A 17,278-nucleotide genomic window follows, 5' to 3' on the forward strand; every position below is an offset into this window, starting at 1 on the left:
CCTTCCTTCCTTCCTTCCTTTTTTAGATAGGGTCTTCCTCTGTTGCCCAGGCTGGAGTGCAGTGGCTCAATCTTGGCTCACTGCAACCTTGGCCTCCCAGGTTCAAGAAATTGTCCTGCCTCAACCTCCCCAGTAGCTGGGATGACAGGTGTGTGCCACCACTCCCAACTAATTTTTGTATTTTTAGTAGAGACGGTTTCGCCATGTTGGCCAGGCTAGTCTCGAACTCCTGACCTCAGGTGATCTACCTGCCTTGGCCTCCCAAAGTGCTGGAATTACAGGCGTGAGCCACTGCACCTGGCTATAGAGATCATACTTAACATGTTTTGTGACTTGCTTTTCTTCCTTCACAGTGTACAATTGCTGCACAGTAAGTACCACATTAGAGTACAGATTTATGTACCATAATGATTTAACAATTCTTCTGCAGGTGGATGTTAAGATTGTTTCTAGTTTACTTGATAGTGTTATGAATAGCACTGCATTGGGCACAGAGTGAGACCCTGTCTCAAAAAAAAAAAAAAAAAAATTATGCACATGTGCATAATAGATTCCCAGATACTGGGATAGATTCCCAGAATGGAACTGTTCAGTCAAAAGGGACAGTTATTTTGATAGTTTTATTGCTGAAAGAATATCCCCATAACAGGCTATAACTGTTTATATTCCCACCAACAGTGTTTGAAATGCCTGTTTTTCACACCCTCAGCGATGCTATTACCACATTTCTTAATTTTTGTCATTTTGATGGGTGAAAATGCTATCTAGTAATTATAATATCATTATATCTCATCATTATAATTTTATTTCCCTGATAATTAGTGATGTTGAGCATCTTGTTATATGTTTATTAGCCATGTATGTTTTTCTGTGAATTGTTCATGCATAGCCATTGCCAACTCAATTGAAATAACTGCATTTTTTTGTACTAATTTGTAGATCCTTATGTGTTCTATACATTGCTTGTTATATATCTTGCAAATATTTTCACCCTGTCATTTTTTCAGCATTGCAAATAGTGCCTTTCATAACACAGCAAGCTTTTAGGATTTATACGTTCAAATTTGTGTCTTTTATGTGGTACAGTGTAGTGGATAAATGTACAAGTTGTAGAGCCAGATTGCCTGTGTTAAGATTTCAGTTCCTCCGCTCACTAGCAATGTAATCTTAGGCAAGGTTTACAATAGTTTTGTGCCCAGTTTTCTATCTTTAAAATGGAAATAGTAATAGTATCTACTTCCTAGGATTGTTTTGAGGAACAAATCAGATACTACAGAAAAGCACTTAGACTACTGCCTGGCAACTAGTAAGTGCTCTATAAAAAGTAGCTTCTATTGTTATTTCTTCTGGTTTTGTGCCTTATTTAGGAAGGTCTTCTATGCCTCAAAAATGTAAAGATGTGTCACCACAGAAAAAATAGTTCGGCACAATTTTATCAGAGCATGGGATGCATTTGGGGGAGGGATAGTTGATTTTCCTCATGTGGAATAATCAGAGGCAATACTGCAAAGAGCTTTGCTGTATTAAAGAGTTTGAGCTTGATTGTGGAAGCAGAGAAAAAAACCTTGACAAATTACAAGCTAGAAAGAGTTGTATAAAAGATTCCTACACTTTTCAATTCATGATGGAAGGAGAAGATTGTTCAGTAAATGATACTGGGACTATTTGGGAAAAAATTAGCTCCTCACCTCACTACAAAAGGAATTATAAGTGGATGAGAAAGTTCATTGAAGAAAATCAAATAATCGAAACTAAAAGAGAATAGAAGTGAATATTTATTAAATCAGTGGGTAAAGAACAACAGGTCTGTGACCTGTTAAGAACCAGGCTGCACAGCAGGAGGTGAGTGGTGGGCAAGCAAGCTTTAACTCCTGAGCTCTGCCTCCTGTCAAATCAGTGGTGGCATTAGATTCTCATAGGAGTGTGAACCCTATGGTGAGCTGTGCATGCAAGGGATCTAGGTTGCACGCTCCTTATAAGAATCTAATGCCTGATGATCAGAGGTGGAACAGTTTCATACTGAAACCATCCCCTGCCCTCCACCCCAGCCCTGGTCCTGGAAAAATTGTCTCCTTGAAACTGGTCCCTGGTGTCAGAAAGATTGAGGACAGCTTTTCTAGAGGACAAATGATAGTCATATAAAAAAGTTTTTAAAGTATACATGTTTTAGATCCATTTATTTGACCAAAAGAAATTTATGTTAATGAAGTAATTTAGGATCAATGTAAAGACTAAGAATTTTTCATCTAGTTGTCACTTACAAAAAATTGAAAACAACCCAAATGTCCAAAAATACGGGATTAGTTAAATTATGTCCGTAAAATGGAATATTGCCATTCTAAATTTTATAATGGTATGGTATTTATTGATATAGAACTATATTCATTATATTTAAAAAGCAGTTTGCAAAAGAATGTATCCAGTATATGATCCAGTTTCTTAAAAATGAATACAAATAAAGTAGAAAAACAACAAAATGTAAAAATACGTATCTTTGGTGGACTTATGTGTAATCTTGTTCTTTGTTTATGTCTTTGTATTTTCTTTTCTTTTTTTTTACAATGAACCTGCATTACTTATGTCTGTATATTTATTTATTTGTTTTTTGAAACAGAGTCTCACTCTGTCACCCAGGATGGAGGACGGTGGCACAGTCTTGGCTCACTGCAACCTCTTCCTCCAAGGTTCAGGCAATTCTCCCATCTCAGCTTCCTGAGTAGCTGGCACTACGGGTGTACACCACCATACCTGACTAATTGTTTTGTATTTTTATTGGAGACAGGGTTTCACCATGTTGGCCAGGCTGGTCTCAAGCTCCTGACTTCAAACAGTCCACCCGCCTCAGCCTCCCAAAGTGCTGGGATTATAGGTATGAGCCACTGCACCCAGCCTGTATATTTAAAGTGAGTTTCTTGTAGACAATATAAAGTTGGGTCTTGTTTTTTGAATCACTCTGACAATCGCTAGTTGCTGCATTTAGAACCTTTATGTTCAAAGTGATCATTGACATCATTGAATTAATGTGTACTTCATTTGTTACTATTTTCTGTTTTTTTTTTTTTTTTCCTGAGTCAGGGTCTCACTCTGTCATTTAGGCTGGAACACAGTGGCGCAATTGTGGCTCACTGCAGCCTCGACTTTCTGGGCTCAAGTGATCATCCTGTATCAGCCTCCTGAGGAGCTGGGAATACAGGCATGTACCACCATGCTTGGCTAATTTTTTAATATTTTTTTTGTAGAGACAGGATCTCACTGTGTTGCCCAAGTTGATCTTGAACTCCTAGACTCAAGTGATCCTCTTGTCTTGACCTCCCAAAGTGCTGGGATTGCAGGCATGAGCCACCGTGCCCAGCCTATTACTATTTTCTAATTGTGGGTCCTTGTTCTTTATATCTATTTTTGTCTTCCACCCTTCTGCTTTTTGTGGTTTTTAGTTTGCTTTTGTTTTTTGGATTTTCTTTTTTTTTTTTTTTTTTGTGAGATAGAGTCTTGCTGTGTCACCCAGGTTGGAATACAGTGGCGCAATCACAGTTCACTGCAGCCTCAACCTCTTGGGCTCAACAAATCCTCCCACCTCAGCCTCCTTCGTAGCTGAGACCACAGGCATGCACGACCACATCCCACTAATTTTTTCATAGAGAGGTTATCTCTGTATATTGCCTAGCTGATCTTGAACTCCTGTATTCAAGCAATCTTCTTGCCTCGGCTTCCCAAAGTGTTGGGATTACAGGCGTGAGCCACCACACTTGGCTTAATTGAGCATTTTATATGATTCCACTTTCTTTCTTTTCTTCGCTTCTCAGTTAATTGTTAAAAAATTTTTTTTTAATTTTAGTTTTTTAGTTCCCCCAGAGTTTGCAGTCTACAACTAATCCAAGCCCACTTTCAAATAACACCATGCCACTTTACAGGTAATGGAAGTACCTTTTAATAACACAGTAATCCTGTTTTCTCTCTCTAGTCTCTTACATCATTGCTGCCATTCTTTTTACTTGTATATAAGCATAAAAAAACATTTATAGTCACCCCTCAGTATCTGCAGAGATTGGTTCCAGGACCCCTTGCAGAACCCACAGATATGAAAAGTTGGCAGTCCTTATATGTGAGTTTTCTGTCCTGCAAATACTGTATTTTCAGTTTGCATTTTGTTGCAAATATGGAACCCACTGACACTGAGGGCTGACTATATTTACTGAAAAAATTTGTGTATAAGTGGATCCACGCAGTTCAAATCTGTGTTGTTCACGGGACAATTATATATATGCATAACCATACATAATTTATACAGTATTGCAATTATTACTTTACACAAACTGTTATCTATTGGATCAGTTAAGAATAAGAAAAAAAGGCTGGGCGTGGTGGCTCATGCCTGTTATCTCAGCACTTTGGGAGACCAAGGCAGGCGGATCACCTGAGGTTGGGAGTTTGAGACTAGCCTGACCAACATGGAGAAACCCCGTCTCTACTAAAAATACAAAATTAGCCAGATGTGGTGGCACATGCCTGCAATCCTAGCTACTTGGGAGGCTGAGGCAGGAGAATCGCTTGAACCCAGGAGGCTGAGGTTGCAGTGAGCCGAGTTGGCACCATTGCACTCCAGCCTGGGCAACAAGAGCGAAACTCCGCCTCAAAAAAAAAAAAAAAAAAAAAAAAAAAAAAAAAAAAATGTTTTTTTTATCTTCATTTATTCCTCCTTTGGGGCTCTTCCTTTCTTTACATAGATTTTACTTTCTAGCCTCTTATTTTTTCTTCTCTCTAAAGAATTTCTTTTAACATTTCTTGCAAAGGAGATCTACTGGCAACAAAATATCTCAATTTTTGTTTGTCTGAGAAAGTCTTTATTTCTCCTTGACTTTTGAAGAGTACGTTCACAGGGTACAGAATTCTAGGTTGGTGGGCTTTTTCTCTTAAAACTTTAAAATATTTCACTCCACACTTGTTTGCATGGTTTCTGAGAAGTGGGAAGTAATTATTTTATTTGTTTCTCTATAGGTAAGGTGTTTATTTCTTCTGGCTTCTTTCAAGATATGCCAGACTGGGCAATGAGGCTCAACCCTGTAGTCCCAGCACCTTGGGAGGCCGAGGTGGGAGGATCACTTGAGGCCAGGCATTTATTCCAACCTGGCCAACAAAGCGAGACCCGGTCTCTAAAAAAAAAAAAAAAAAAAAGAAAAGTAAATTATATGCCTGGGTGTAGGTTTCTTGGCCTTTATCCTGTTTGGTGTCCTCTGAGCTCTCTAGATCTGTGGTTTGATGTCTGACATTAATTTGGGGGAAATTACAAGTCATTTCAAATATTTTTTTCTGTTTTTTTTTTTTTCCTCTGCTTCTGGTATTTCCATTGTGCATATTGACATCTTTTGTAGTTGTCCCACAGTCCTTGGCTACTCTATTTTTTTTTCCAGTCTTTTTTCTCTTTGCTTTTCATCTTTGAAGGTTTCTATTGTGCTATTCTTGAGATCAGAGACTCTTTGTCCAGCTGTATCTAGACTAATAAGCCCGTCAAAGGCATTCTTAATTTCTGTTATAGTATTTTTGATCTCTAGCATTTCTTATTGGTTTTTTCTTAGATTTCTATCATTCTGGTCTTACATGCTGTCTGCTTTATCTGTTAGAGCCCTTAGCATATTCATTATCATTTTAAATTATTGGTCTGATTATTCCACCATGTCTTCCATATCTGAGTCTGGTTCTTACGCTTGCTCTGTCCCTTCAAACTGTGGGATTTTCTTTTTGGTTTTGTTTTTTTTCTTTTAGTATGCCTGGTAATTTTTTCTTGACAGCCAGATGTGATTTCCTGGGTAAAAGAAGTGCTGTAAATAGGCCTTGAATAATGTGTGGAGGAGGGAAGCATTCTTTATTCCTATGATTAGGTCTCAGTCTTAGAGTTAGCCTTTGCCTCTGTGTTGTGAACTTCATAAGTGTTTCAGTATTTTCTTCTCCCTTCTTATGTGGGGCAGGATGGCTACAGTGGGCTGGAGTTGAGTATTTCTCTTCTCCCAGATTAGACTCTGATAAAACCCCAGCAGGTTAGACTCTGGTTAAACAGTTTCTCTTGAGGGCAGACCTTGGTGAGAGCAGAGTAGGCCGGGCACGGTGGCTCATGCCTGTAATCCCAGCACTTTGGGAGGCCAAGGTGGGTAGATCACGAGGTCAGGAGTTCGAGACCAGCCTGACCAACATAGTGAAACCCTGTCTCGATTCAAGCTACAAAAATTAACCAGGCATGATCGCGTGTGCCTCTAATTCCAGCTACTTGGGAGGCTGAGGCAGGAGAATCACTTGAACCCGGGAGGCAGAGGTTGCAGTGAGCCAAGATCGCGCTATTGCACTCCAGCCTGGGCAACAGAGCGAGACTACATCTCAAAAAAACAAACAAACAAACAAACAAAAAAACAAGAACAGAGTACCCTTGTGTTTTAAAATGGTTCCTTCTCCCCTCTCCCCCAGCTGGAAGTCCAAGGGAATTTTCTACTGTAGTTTCTGTGAGAACCTGATCAAGCTCTTGTGAAGGAAAACTCACAGAAGCATGCGGTTGCCCTGTGACCTCATCCCCCTGGAGTTTTTTTGTTTTTTGTTTTTATAATTTCAATTTTTATTTTAGATTCAAGGGGTACATGTGCAGGTTTGCTGCATGGATAGATTGTGTGTTGCTAAGGTTTGGGGTACGGATCCTGTCAGCCAGATAGTGAGCAGAGTACCCAATAGGTAGTTTTTCAACCCACCGCTCTGTCACTCCCACAACTAGTAGTCTGCAGTGTCCATTGTTCCCATCTTTATGTCCATGTGTACCTAAATGTTTAGTTCCCACTGATAAGTGAGTACATACAGTATTTGGTTTTTGTTCCTGTGTTAATTTGCTTAGGATTTTGGCCTTCAGCTATATCCATGATTTGTCTATACCTAGCCTCTAGAAAATACCTCCAAAAAAATTTTTTTTGCTGTCCTGTGCAAAACTCAGAAATACCAAAAATACTTTCGACATAAAGATATTCACCACACCACTGTTTCTAAGAATGACAAACTCAAAGGGACATACATGTTTAGTAATAGGGAATAGTTATGTAAATTTGTAGTAGAACCATATTACAGAATGATACACAACTTCTAAAATTTAGGTTTACAAAGTTCTAATGTTAAAAAAATTAGGAGTTTTATAAATGGTATCGTTAACTATTTTTAAAAGACTAGAGAAAATATCTCAAAATATGTACAGTGGTATCAACAAGATTTTAAAGATCATCTTTAAAAAAAAAGATGATCTCCCTTACAGAATCACAGAAGATGAAACTGAGGTGTGTATGAGACTAGAGAAAGGGAGAGAAGTCCAGAGGCTTTAGCAGTAGTGTGCTCACAGATGATGGGACTTGCTTGAATTTAGGGAGAAGTGACAGTGGAGATGGGTGGAAGAGTCTAGATTCTGGAGAGATTTAGCAGTTAGAGCCAACTTGTTTTGATGAGTCTTGAGATTAAGAGGCTTGATGGTTGGCAGTATAATTCACTAAGATGAGAAACTAAGAGGAGAAACAGCTTAAGGAGTGGAGATGAGTTCAGTTTGGCTATGTTGAGTTTGTAATGTGGGTAAAATGAACAGAGGGCACTTGGATGCTTATATCCGGAGCTCAGGAATAGGTCTGTCTAGTGTTGAAGATTTAGGAGTCATTGTCAGCACATGCATTCAAGGCCAGGCCATGGAACATGTAATCGTTGGGTACTAGGTCTTTTTTAAACTAACAGATTATTATATTTATCTCAGAACATTTAATGGAAACTGAGTTTAAAATCTGCTAGTTTTGTTTCTTGTTTAAGGTTAAATAAACAACTGCATAAAATAGTATGACTAAACTTTTTGTTGCTTTCTTTAGGGTTACAGGGGAAGGGATTCATATAAACTGCCCTTACCAACTTTATAGTCAACTTGAGGTTAGGATTACTTTAATAATTTTTTTGTTTTCAATTTGGACATTCTACAACCCATTTAGACCTTTGACCTAAACACTTTAAATTGTATTTTAATGTATATCTGTAGTTTCCTTCTAAGAAGGTTGAGGATTTTTATTTGGAATTTTTAAGGCATAAGTTAGATTTTATTCTAAAATCAATATAATTTTTACAATGTTTATGAGTGTATATCTGAACCAATTTTTAATGTTGATTCTTTCTCTTTTACATTTGTACTACCAAACTCTCTTCCATCCGACCATCTAAGTTGGTTATTTTAGCTGATATGGTTTCTAATTAAGTCTTTTTGGTTGAGAGAGCTCCCTGTGGCACGTCTGCTTTAGCATTTAATTGCTCCATGGACTCTAAATTAAATTTTATAGTATTCCATTTTGGTCTGCTGATGAAGTAGAGATGTTTTCAGCATGGCCTGAGAAATGTGGTACTTGTGACAGCTTGGAGGACCAGCATCACAATTTTGAAAAGTAAGAACTGTTGAACTTATAGATTGACTTTTTATCATTTGACAGTAAAATTTAAAGTGTTACCACAGAGTTAAATGAGAGAATGCCAGGCCTATAATAGGCTCTTATTAATTATTTATAGAATAATGCAAAAGTCATTGGTCTTGATAGTATAGCATATCAAATTATTTTGTTTCAGAAAGAGTGAAGTCTTGAGAGTTTTTAGGTTGAAGTTGAATGAAAAGTACTGGCAAATAAATTTTATAACTGCTAGATACAGCGTAAGGTGTTCTTGCATTGGGGTGACAAGTTGGATTAAAAATCTTCTAAGGTCTCTTCTAATGATTTTGATTCTTGAGTCAGTAGAGAAAGTGGATATTTACAAAAATAATTGGGTGTTTGAATTCTTTACATTTTGAAATAATTCACACAATCATGAGACAGAGAAGATCTGATCACTGATACTTTTAAGTCCAGTGCTGTGATTTGAATGTGTCCCCCAAAGTTCTTGTGTTGGAAATGTAATCCCCAATGCAATAGTGTTGAGAGGTGGGAATTTTAAGAGGTGATTAGATCATGAGGGCTCTACCCTCATGAACGGATTAATGTTATTATGGGAGTAGGTTCTTTATTGTGAGAGTGGGTTTGTTATAAAAATGAGTTTAGCCCTCTCTTTCTCTTGCTCTCATGCTTACTTTTGGTTTTGACAAGCTCTCTTGCCCTTCCACCTTTTACCTTGGGATAATGCAGCAAGAAACCCCTCACCAGATGCTGGCTCCTTGAGTTGGTCTTTTTAGGCTCTAGAACTGTGAGCCAACTAAGTTTTTTTTCTTAATAAATTACCCAGTCTCTGATACTCTGTTACAGCAGCAAAAAATGGACTAAGACAGAAAATTGGTACTGAGAAGTGAGATTGTTGCTATAACAAAAACACTTGAAAATGTGAAAGTGGTTTTGAAGCTTGGTAAAAGGTAGAGGCTGGAAGAATTTGGTGAAGCAGGCTAGAAAATGCCTAGATTCCTATGAATTAGAGCATTGAGGGTAGTTTGGTGTGGGCTTAGAAGAATACAAGAGCTGTAGGGAAAGCCTAGCTCTTTTCAGAGGTTATTTCAGTTGTCATTAGGATGCTAGTAGAAATACAGACAGTAAAGGCTATTCTGAGGAGGTCTCAGAGGGAAATGTGGAAGAAGGTATTGGGAACTAGAATAAAGACCATCCTTATTATGAACTTGCAAAGAATTTGGCTAAATTATGTCTATGTCCAAGGGCTTTATGGAAGGTAAAGTTTAAGAGTAATGAACTAGGATATCTGGTGGAAGAAATAACTAAGTGAAATATTCAAGGAGATGCATGGATACTTTTCACTACATGTAGTGAGATGTGAGTGGAGAGAAATTATTTAAAGGCAGAATTTACAATTAAAAGAAAAGCAGAACACAAAAAGTTGGAAAATTCATAGCCTGACCATTTAAAGAGTGAAAAGGCATCTTTAGGAGAGCAAACTAAGGGTTTAGCTAAGCAACCGCTTACTAAAGAGATTAGTACATTTGCTAAAGAGAGTACAACTAGAAGGGAGCCAGGTGCTATTCATCAAGACAATGAGAGAATAACCCCACAAGCAGTGTGATTTTCCAGGCTGCCTGTCCCATCACAGGCTTAGAACTCTAGGAGGGTAGAATGACTTCAGGAGATGGGCCTGGGGTGCCCTCAACAGGCTTACTGCCCAGAGCCACCTCAGTACTCTGTTTCCTGAATTCCAGCTCAGTAGTTTTTAGCCACCCCAGCCTTGGCTGTGGTTCAAGCAGGCCAAGGTACTGCTTGTGCTGCAGCTCTGCAGGACTCAATCGGTAGGCCTTGGTGGCATCCATGTGATGTTAAGTCTGCAGGCCTGTAAGAATGCAAAAACTTTGGGGGCATGGATACCTCTACCTAGATTTCAAAGGATGTCATGGATAACTTGGGGGCCCAGGAAGAAACTTGTTCCAGAGGTGAAGTCACCACAGAGAGTCCCCACTAGGGCAGTGTCTAGTGGAGCCATAGGAGCAAGATTACAGCAGAGAGTCCTCACCAAGGCAATACTTACTGGAGCTGTGGGGATGAGGCCACCTGAGATACCCCAAAACTGTGAGCTACCACTGTGCAACTCCAGCCTGGGAAAGCTGCAGGCATGAAACTCCAACCCAGCAGAGCTGCTGGGTGGACTGAGTCCAGCAGAGCCATAGGGGCAGGGTTGCCTGAGGCCTGTCCCTGTGGCTTTGCTCATGTGCCCCAATGTGCCTAGGATGTGGGTTGTGGAGCCCAAAGCGATCATTCTTCAGCTTTAGGACTTAATGTTGTTTTCCCTGTTGGGTTTTAGACTTTCTTGAAACTAGTTACTCCTTTCTTCTTGCCTATTTCTCTCTTTTGGAATGGGAATGTCAATCCTGTGTCTGTCCCACCATTGTTATTTTGGAAGTAGATGACTTGTTTAATTTCACAGGTTCACAACTGGAGTGGAATTTGCCTTATAGTGAATCATGCCTTGAGTCTCACCAATATCTGCTTTAGATGAGACTCTATACTTGGACTTTTGAATTAGTGCTAGAATCGGTTAAGACTTTGGGGTTATTGGGATGGAATGAATGTATTTTGCATGTGAGAAAGACATGAATTTTGGGGGCTGTGATGGAATGCTGTGGTTTGAATGTGTCTTCCAAAGTTCATGTGTTGGAAAAGTAATCCCCAGTACAACAGTGTTGAGAGGTGGGAACTGTATGAGGTGATAAGATCTTGAGTCCTCTGCCTTTATGAATGCATTAATTTCACCATCTTGAGAGCATGTTCTTTATTGGGAGAGTGGGTTGGCTATAAAAGCAAGTTTGGTCTCTTATTGCCTGCTGTTTTGTCATTTGACCTTCTGCCATGGGATGACACAGCAAGAAGATTCTCACAAGATCCCGGCCTCTTGACATTGGACTATCTGCCCTCCAGAGCTGTGAGAAATAAATTCATTTTCTTTGTAAATTACCAGTCTCTGGTATTCTGTTATAGTAGCACAAAATGGATTAACACAGCCAGCGTTAATCTACTCACATGTTCTTAGAATGCCAGTAAGAATTATGTTGCCCATCACTTTATTTTGTGGTACCCTGATTTGGTAGTACTCAGAACAGAACTTAAGAGTTCTGATGGGTAACGGCATGAACAGAATCAGGCACTAGACTGAGACTCTAGAAGGGTATGGTGCTGCAAGCAGTGATTTATTATCAAGTACTTACTATTGGCCTATGGTGATGTTAAGGCATAGCATCTAAACCGACAGAACAACAAAGGCATGACATGTTGCACTGGTAATCATAGGTCCACATCTAGAGAATTCCAGTAAAATAAATTTGAAACGATACTACATTGAAGACTTTAGGTCAAAGTGGGACAGGTGAACATTAGAGTATTAGTCTTTTTAATATGCCCTGTGACAAAGTGAAAAGTATGCGTAAAGAAATTATGCTGCATTGCAAAGGACAAAGTTATTCAAGAAAAAGCACTTATGAGATTATTTGAGCTTTGAAGTAGCCACTTTTCCTGGAACACCACTTTTTACTTGAAAAAACTAACTGTGGTTATTCACCCTTGGGTATTTGGCAAATATTTTATTGAAACAGAGCAAAGTGAGCCTGCCACTTAAAGGTAGACAACTGAAATTATATGTCAGTGACAAAATTTGAGCTTTCAATTGAAAATTAGAGACCTTGCAATTGATAGTTTCCCAATACTTGAAGATTTTTCTGATGGAATTGGTGAAGATACAAACAAATGTGATTTTGGGGGGGTATTATATATTGCAATGTGTCAATATCTGCCTGATTCAGAGAATCAATATTTTTCAAATGACTATAATGTTGCAAAGTGATGCCTGGATAAAAGATTCATTCAGTATGCCTGATAGAGCAATGGATTTTAATGTAACAGAGTTTAAAAAGTTCCTTGATAAAGTTTCAGGCTCTGTGTTACCATTAGCCTTTAAGAAACTACTACTCGAGTTTTGGTATAAAATCAAATATGAAGACTTGAAATTATCTGAAAAGAGTAATTAAAATACTCCTATATTTTCCAGCTACGTATCTGTGTGATACTTGATTTTTTCCTTCATACACTTCAACCAAAACAATCTGTATCACACAGATTGAATATAGGACTAGAGCTGTCTGTTAAACCAGACATTAAAGAGAGTTTAGAGAGAGATAAAGACATTGAAGAGATTTACAAAAATGTAAAATAGAGACACTCTTCTTATTACATTATTTTGTATAGAAAGTATATTTATTCTTCATAAAACATGTTAATATATGAACTTATTTTTAAATGAATGAAATATTTTCTAGATTTTTAACTTTTAGTAGAGTAAATATTGATAGATATAACCCACGTAAACAGAAGCTCTTTGAAGTTCTCAAATAAAGTGTGTAAAGGGTCTTAAGACAAAAACCCTTGAGAACTGTTAGTCTAAACTCTCCAGGTAAAAGCCAGTGATCATCAGACTATATCAAAATTGTTTTTGGATATATGCTGTTTACAAGAGACAGTCCTAAAATAAGAGGAGGTTAAATGTCAGAAGGAGGAAGAGGAGCCTGTAAAGAAGACTGTGGCTTCGGTTAGGGGATAATCTGTGTATGGAGTTGTCATGGATTTAGCTAGTTTAAGACAGGGCTCTTTTCTCGCCTGACTCTCCTAATTCTATAATGTCTCTGGCATCTGATTTGCCCACAGTGCTTTTGGAATAGCTTTCTAAGGTGTTACTGAAGTGGCTCACTGCCTTCACTCCTTTTTCCCCCGACATAAACCAAATGAAGGAATACCTATTTTGCTCCATTTCTCCACACACCCAGGGTCCCTTCTACCTGTTTATGCCCTTTCTGGCTTGGAGAAACCTCTGCCCAGCTGTACAAATGGAAACCGACTGTACAGTTCTTGTTACCTCACATCTTTTTCTCCTGTTTAGGAGAGGTACGATAAAGGAATGTGCAAAAAATCTTGAACAGAAGAAACTAATGATGTAAAGGTACTTTGAAGTGTTGTAAGTCCTAGAATTACACTTCATTCACTTAACAAGTATTTATTAAGCAATGGCTATATGCTGTGGTTCTAGGGCTAGGATAAAGTGGTGAGCAAGGAAACCATATTTGCATATTTGCTCACGTAAGCTAAGGAGAAAAAGTAAAGGGGAATATGAAATATGTATATTGGGAGTGTGTTTGAAATTTTAGGTAAGGTGGGTAGAGAAGGCCTCTCTGGGAGAGTGAGTTTTAGTAAAAGACTTGAAGGAAGTGGGTGAGCTAGCCATATAATATGTATGAGAAGAACATTCCTAGTAATACAAATAGCAAGTGCAGAGCCTCTAAGGGAGACGCATACCTGGTGCATTGGAGAAAGTAAGGAGGCCAGTATATTGGAGCAGAACAAAAGAGCAATAGCATAGTCGATAAGATCAAAGAGCAAAGTCAGGAAGCCCTGGTGGTATAGGGCCTGTCAGTCCAGTAAGGGCTTTTTGGCTTTTACTCTGGGGCAATTGAAGGCTTTTGAATAGAGGAATGAGATAATCTGGCTTTACCAAGATCATCATAGTTTCTGTGTTGGGAATAATTGCAGGGCAAAGGCAGGAGCAGCAAGATTAGTTTAAAAGATATTGTATTAATCCAGTTGAGAGAAAATACAGTATCAAGTACATATACAGTGTGCTCAAAATTGTGTAAGAGTGTGTGTGTGTTCAGAGGGAGGGGTGGTAAATTGAAAAAAGGGGTTTATTATAAGGTTTATTACTGGGAATTTTGCCCAGATTATGAGCGGCTCCTCAGCTCTTTCACTTATTCATTCCTTGATTTGTGCACTGTAGTAAAATATTCCATGATCTCACATTTGAAAATTTCTACTCCTACTTTCCTTATCACATAGAGAATATAATAATTTGGTGCTGTAAGTGATTTTACATAAAAATGCTCCTGTCGTAAAAGTGGACAGCAGTATATACACAGCAGTTAAATATTTTTTAAGTACTCGTGGAACATTTGGGAAAAATACAGGCGTACCATTAAAAAACTTTTTGTTTTAAAAACAGTAATGTCCTAGGCCTTCACGTTCACTCACCACTAACTCACTGACTTAACCAGAGCAACTTCCAGCCTGCAACTCCATTCATGTTAGTGCCCTATACAGGCACACCATTTAAAAAGTTTTTTAAATGGTACACCTGTATTTTTACTGCACCTTTTCCATGTTTAGATATGTTTACATGCACAAAACTTACCATTGTGTTAGAATTGCATGCAGTATTCAGTACAGTAACATGCTGTACAGGTTTGTAGCCTCAGAGCCATAGGCTATAGCCGAGATTGTGCCACTGCACTCCAGCCTGGGTGACAGAGCGACACTCCATCTCAAAAAAGCAAAAAAAAAAAACAAACCTGCTTCAACCCGTATGTCCATCAACAATAAAATGGATAGATAAATTGTAGAAAGTTCAATTCCTGGATATCCTTGTTAACTTTCTGTCTCATTGATCTGTCTAATGTTGACAGTAGGATGTTAAAGTCTCCCATATCAGTTGAAACTCTCCAGCAGTATAAGAGAGTTTGCATTGTTTCACATTCTTATCAATACTTGGTAATGTCCAGCTTTACAAAATATTTGCCAGTCTGAGAGTGTGAAACTGAGGCTTAGATACATGAAGAAATCTGCCAAAGATTAACCAGTGAATAAGTGCTGGTGCCACATTCGAATGCAGGTTTATCTGATTCCAAGTACAATAGGCTGTATTTCAAAGACATGGAAATATATAGGCTAAGTCTTTTTCTGACAATGAGAATAGTTACGAAAAATGAGTGACATTTTTAAATTAAAATCATTTTGTGTAATAACTTAGGGGAAGTGTTTCTGAAAATATGATTTTAGATTAACTGGATCAGAATCTCCTGGTAGTGCTGGTGTACTTGTGTGGAGGAGGGGATATTACTTTTCAGTAATCAGATTCTTAAGTCCATCTTTAGGTCTACTAATTTAGGATCTCTAGTGGTGGGATCCAGGCATTAACATTTTTAATAATGTTTCTTAATTTTGTTTTTGGTTTTTAGTAAACTTTAAAGTTTAAGAACCTTTGCTGTAGGGATTTTGAACTGACTTCAAAAATACTGCCAGATGCACATACAAACAGATATTTAAACATAGGCCCAGAGACAGATATTCAGACAGATATTACCTTTGAACTATTATTTAATAAATCTTTATTTCTTCTATGTTTGAAAAATTTGCCTAAAATAAGGATATACTAATTTAATCAAAAATTTTTCTGCATACTTTTTACTCCAAAAAACAGAATTGGCAGAATATGATAAATCTAGACTTTTGCAGAACCATTCTTAAACTGTTTTCAAAATTATGCTCATTTCTATATTATCTTAATTTTTATAGCTTATTTGGTTATAAAATTAAATAATTATATCAAGGGATCAATGCCATACTTTGTGAAACAGATTTGTTTAACAAAAACTGAAAATAGTATGTGATAGTTTATATCTCATGCTTTCAAAACAGAGGCTTTAAATTCTATATTATATGCGGAAATTGTTAGCTATTCTAAAGGTACAATGAGAGATTATTGTTCATATCAGTGTAATAAATTGATACTCTCTGATCGTACTTTTTCATTTTGCTCATTGTCAGAACCTTGGACCTTAATCTTATTCTTTGATTGACAGTAGCGACCAGGGAAAGAACACTTACATTGTTTGGTATAGTCACATCTGTTCAACTTGATTCAGTTGAGGATATTTGCATATTCTTAAGTATTTCTTCTGAGAGGGCTTAAATCCTTCTCAATAGCTTGACGCATTTTTGAAATTCATTCATAAGGTATCTACATGCACTAATAGTTCTGTATATTATTGCTGTGCATAATCTAACAGATAAGACCACATTTTAAAATAAGGTATTCTTTAGGGACGCAACATTACATTTTTACTTGTTCCGTTGGGTAGAAATATCATGTTTTTTTTTAAAGATTGTTTTAATATTTTGATTAAATTAGTATATCCTTATTTTAGGCAAATTTTTCAAACATAGAAGAAATAAAGATTTATTAAATAATAGTTCAAAGGTATTAATGGTAGTTTTTCTTACCTTGGTTTGAAAATTGAATAATTTTGTGGAAAATAATTATAGAACTTGAATGGATGTCTGTTTGGCCTCCTTATTTTATAGAGAAGGTTACTGAGACTCAAGTTTTCTGACTGCCCACGGTCACACAGCTTGAAAATTAAGACTTAAATTTTGGTCTTAATTCCCGTATCAGTAAACTACAAGAAATAGTGGTACATGATCTCTGATTTATTTTATTTACACATTATCCTACATCTAAAATTTTCCTTTTGCCATAGAACCTGCAGAGATTATGTCTTATTCATCATATCTTCCCAGAATTTACATGATGTCTTGTACAAAGTTAATGCACAACCAGTATTTTGCTGTCCTGTTTTCATTGTTCTCCTAGGCTATTATTCTATAAAGTACAGTTAAGAAACACAGTAGCTTTAGTAATGGAATGTTAAGTACTTTTGATAGCAAATAGGTTTCATTTTGTGTTCTGTTTCTGATGAATTGGCAATAGCAATGTTGAGAAGAATTCTTGAGATCTGCTGGAGTCAGTTAGTGGTGTCTAGGCATAGGATCAGAAAGTCAACTGTTTATTTTATGATACATGTGATTTTATGGGAGAGAGAACTATGGACTGACACAATAAAAAAAAGGCCTGGGGAAGAAATAAGACTCAAATTGCAGGATACATAGGATTCAGATGTTTTAGACAAAAAAAAAAGGTAGAATGCCACCAAGGCTGGAAGTTC

General features: G+C 37.5%; 1 protein-coding gene across 2 annotated transcripts in view; it reads left to right on the forward strand.

The window, feature by feature from the left end:
* Window positions 1-17,278, forward strand: part of EHBP1 (EH domain binding protein 1) — a 317,715-nt gene that overhangs the window by 97,965 nt on the left and 202,472 nt on the right. The window lies entirely within an intron of this gene.

Source organism: Colobus angolensis, unplaced genomic scaffold, assembly GCF_000951035.1.
Source record: "Colobus angolensis palliatus isolate OR3802 unplaced genomic scaffold, Cang.pa_1.0 Scaffold425, whole genome shotgun sequence".
Lineage (NCBI taxonomy): Eukaryota > Metazoa > Chordata > Mammalia > Primates > Cercopithecidae > Colobus > Colobus angolensis.